Genomic DNA, 4,865 nt, shown 5'->3' with positions numbered 1-4,865 from the left:
GAAGAATAAGGATAAGTAGATAAATTTGAGTTAAGCGTTATGCCAGGGTATAAAAAATATGATAAGAATAGCTCAAGAGATAATTACAAACCAGTCTTATTCATGAACACATACATAAAATATGTAAACAAAATAAGCAAATTCAATTCACAATACTTATAGATAACTCAGTGTATATTTTTCAAAAGCGCAAAATTGGCTTGGGATTTTAAAATAACATAGATGTAAAGCAATTTCTGTAGAAATCATAAGAGGTTTCATTTGTGGAAGTATAAAAGCTGATCCTAATTTTTATATGGAAGGCCAGAAGCCCAAGGAAAGCCAAAGTACCACTAAAAAACAAATTGAATGATTATGTCAGTAAAAGGAAGGCTATATTAAGTATAAAGCTGTACTAGTTATGTGAGTACAGTATAACTATTGGAGAGCTAAGAACGAATTTATACATAGATGGCAACTTAATCTATGTCAGTATTATAGATTATTAGAGAAGATAGGCTTTTCAATGAACAGTGCTGATAACTAATTATCCAGAGCAGAAAAAAAAATGGAATTAACTTCTAATTCCCACAGTATTTAAAAAGAGGTTCCACCATTAAAACATATCTTTAAATCACTTATGTCAATGATAATATATTGTCATTATATAATAATTTTATGACAAATGGAGAAGGCAAATTTCTAGAAGAAAGAAAACATTAGCCCACAGTATCCAGAAGGAAGGAGATAATAAAGATCAAAGCAGAAATGAATGACATAGAGACCAAAAAAACAATACAGAAGATCAATGAAACCAAGAGCTGGTTCTTTGGAAGGATAAACAAGATTAATGACAAACCTCTAGCCAGGCTCACCAAGAAGCAAAGAGAGAGGACCCAAATAAACAAAATGAGAAATGATAGAGGCGAAATAACAACAGATCCCACAGAAATACAAAGAATTGTTTAAAAATACTATGGACAACTCTATTCTAAAAAAACTAGACAACCCAGAGGAAATGGACATATTCCTAGAAAAATACAACCTTCCAAAACTCAATCAGGAAGATTCTACAAATCTCAATAGGCCAATAACTATGGAATAAATTGAAGCAGTCATCAAAAAGCTTCCAGCAAACAAAAGCCCGGGGCCAGACGGCTTCACAAGGGAGTTTTACCAAACATTCAAGAAAGAACTAAAACCTATCCTCAGACTATTCTAAAAAATTCAAGAGGAAGGAACACTTCCAAGCTCATTCTATGAAGCCAGCATCACCCTAATACCAAAACCAGACAAAGACAACACAATGAAAGAGAATTACAGGCCAATATCCCTCATGAATATAGATGCCAAAATCCTCAACAAAATTCTAGCAAATTGATCCAGCAGTACATCACAAAGTAGATGTAAGTTTGGGAAATCAGGACAGAGCAGAGACCAGAACCAGTAGGCAAGTAAAGAGTTAGGTTGAGGAAATAATGAGGGAAAGATATTAGAACAAGAGCTAATGAATCAGTGAAAGGAGTAAGATAAAAATAAAATTTATGGACACAGACAGCAATGTTATTACCACCAGAGGGAAAGCTGGGGGGGGGGGGTGGGGGGGGGGGGGGGGCAGGTGGAAGAGAGTAAACACAGGATAAATGCTGACAGAAGAAGATGAAATTTTGAACGGTGAATGCACAATGCAATAGGCAGATGATGTATTACAGAATTGTACACTTGAAACCTATATAATTTTATTGACCAATGTAACCCCAGCAAATTCAATAAAAGTGAGCTAATGAAAATAATTATAAATAGAGCTTGGAACTATAAACAGAGATTCCTTCCCCAAATTAGGTCGCTTTTGCCCCCTCTGCAGCCTCAGAGGGCTCCGTTCTTATTTGGAATTTAACCTTGCCTGTCCAAGATGGAAAGAGAAATCTGAGCAGGTCAGTGCAGCAGTTCCGGCTCAGCACTCAGACTGTGAATTCCTGCCTCAATCTCTCACATTTCTCACTGCATTCTAGCCCCTCCTTTCACTATAACATCAACGTGACCTCCTTATATTTGTCTTTCCTGAGATTCATTTATTATTTATAGTTGTAGAAATTTGTGTGTGATTTTTATCATTCACAACATTATGTTCAAATATCCTGCTGACTCAAAAGATTTGTAGTGAAAAGCAACAATCAATCCCCAGCCAACTCCCAAACATAAGATCAATGTTATTTATGGCTCATATGTTGCAATTGTTTCTGAAGTCACTTGTATTTCATCTGTATGCCTCATTTTCTCTTGCTTTTCATTTATTGCCATGTTTATAGTGATGAAACACGATTGTTTATGTCCACAAATGCATATTCCTGGTTAATTTCTGATGGTTTAACATGTTTCTTTATTCCCTGTACTTCCTACATGCTGGTAGTTATATCTATAGATTGGATGAGAAACACTAACAGTTTTACATTTCAAGGTGGCTTCTGAGTTTGTGCAAAATATTTCTACCAGAGGCACATATTGGCAATGTCTCTTTTTTGTGCATTTAGCCACAGAACCATTTTTTAGATGTATTATTTTATTAGGGGTTGCAAACTGCTGGTATTCTAACTCTATCATTCCTGTGTCATTTATTATTTGGAATGAACTTAGAAATAAAATATTACATAAAGATGTCTGGATTAGAAGTTGGCAAGAATGTGGAATTGGAATTGATTTGAGGTCAGTCTCTTGCTGAGCCTGCAAGTATAAGGTTGAAAGGACATACCGAAGATCAAGCATAGAGGTCTGGGGGAGTGAAGTAGCTGTGGTTCCAGATTGAGTCCTTTTTCTGGTGTAGGCGTGTTAGAAGTTCAGTGGTCACAGTACTCATGCAGAGTGAAGACCCACCAGAGCAGAGAGCCTGGAATAATAGGTTTGATGCTTAGTATTAGATTCAAGGAGAGGTGTGGGTCATGCTTTATCAAAACTTAGGGGTTCGCCATCTTAATGTGTACAGAATTTTCTTCTGGCCACATCTATTACTTCCTTTTTTCTATGTATTTCCTCTTCATTACACTTAAAGCAACTTTAACTGTGCAAACCACACCTTGGTGAGGAACTCGGGTTTTATTTTATATTCATTATGAAGCTTTAGACGGGGTTAAGCAGCTAAAACACCTCATTCTATTGGGATTGGTGATCTGCAATGGACCCTGAGTGCCCCTAGGTCTTCCTGATGGGTATGTCAGAAATGCAAAGCCCTTACAGCTCATTACTATTTCTCAAGGTTGTTTCAGCAGGGGGGGGGGGCACATGGAAATGAGGTAATATCTTGTAGACAATGAATGGACATGGATCTGCTTACCACAAGAGTGGCAAGTTCCCCAAACTCACGGTCCTCTCCTATAATGCAGCCCACTGTGTGTACTGCCACTCACCTAGACTCACACTTGTTGTAAGTGGTAAGGCATGAGGAACTGATGTGAATATGAACTATGGCTACTGCTTTGCTCTGACTAGTAATATCCCCTTTGTTACTGAACTAGAAGTTATGTGTCTTCTGCTCCCATTCCTCAAATAGCAAGTAGTCAAACCTTACTAGTTTTTAAGCTGGGTAAAATCCCAGACCCTTCACTGTTCTTGAAAACTACATCCAACCTATTGGCAAAAATTTTTTAAATTATAGCTTTCTATGCTGGTGGAGATGCAGAGAAAAGGGCACTCTGGTACCATGCTACAGCCTTTTGGGAAGCAATTTGACAATAATATACATTGGTGTACACTTATTGGCACATATTTCACTTTATACATCAAATGTGTGCAGACTTTACATGTCAAGCATACCTCAAAATCATAGTTTAAAAGGGATAGCCAATATATAATATATACAAACTATACAAACATTTTAGTGTGAAATCTCATTTCTGAGAATCTATCCTATAAACATGAGGGTCCATAAGGGTATATATACAACAGTGTTCATTTAAGCACCCATCACAATTAATACTGAAAACCATCAAGAGGGCAATCCTTCAAGCTCGAGAAGAGAGCAGTTAGATCTCCATCTATTGATCTGAAGATATTCTCATCACGAATTGTTAACTGTGGAAAGCAACTTCCAAGAAAGTAAATGTATACTGTGACCATTTTTGTGGAAGAAATGACATAAACCATATGAAACAATCTGATTAACAGAAAGAAGTGGAAAATCAGAGACAGTAGATATTGACATTGGTTGTCTTGGATGGGGATGTGGAGAGAAAACAAAAGGGAGAAAAGTAGTACATTAGCTACTCTAGGTGCTTGGGCACCGAAAGTCTTACTACAGGAAATACTCTAACTAATCCCTGACCTCTGAAGTGTCCCCAAGAAGGGCTTTCTCTAGCCCACAATGGCAATCCCAGTGCCCCCTTGGCAAACAGACCTGGTAGGTGAATAGAAATTGAGTACAGTTGCCCAGGGGCGCCAGACACTGCAAGAAAGAAAAGGGGTGGCACCCAGGACCCCTTCAGAAAATGCTATTTAGTAGTACAACCAGGCAGGGGGTTGTGGGTGGGGGAAATGAGAGCTTAGAAAGAAAACTCTGGTGGAATCTCCCTTCACCTCTCCATCTATTGACCCCACCCAGGCTCAGCTCCTCATCTTCCTCTAAGCCCCATTCTTTGCTGAGAGGAGCAGCCACCTTTTCCCCACCCTCTGGGCTAATCCCAGGTTCTGGTTTGCTGGGGTGGGGCCCAATCCTGTAGTGGGCTGGCACACACAGTCCTGCTTTATTAAGCCCTGGACTTGTCCTGAGGCAGCAGGACGAAGCCTGGCCGCGGAATCTTTGGTACCAGTAACAGAACCTCTGCCACCCAGGCGAGCCCACCTGCTGCCATGGGCCGCTACCGCATCCACGTGGCCACCGGGGCCTGGCTCTTCTC

General features: G+C 39.2%; 1 protein-coding gene across 1 annotated transcript in view; it reads left to right on the top strand.

Annotated features, from left to right (window-relative positions):
• Nucleotides 1-4,865, top strand: part of LOC102248722 (arachidonate 12-lipoxygenase, 12S-type) — a gene marked incomplete at its 5' end in the record, with an annotated part of 18,921 nt that overhangs the window by 2,080 nt on the left and 11,976 nt on the right. The gene's annotated exons all lie outside the window — the stretch shown is intronic.

The sequence above is a fragment of the Myotis brandtii genome, unplaced genomic scaffold, assembly GCF_000412655.1.
Source record: "Myotis brandtii unplaced genomic scaffold, ASM41265v1 scaffold2193, whole genome shotgun sequence".
NCBI classification, from domain to species: domain Eukaryota; kingdom Metazoa; phylum Chordata; class Mammalia; order Chiroptera; family Vespertilionidae; genus Myotis; species Myotis brandtii.
This window is presented reverse-complemented; position numbering and strand designations above follow the sequence as displayed.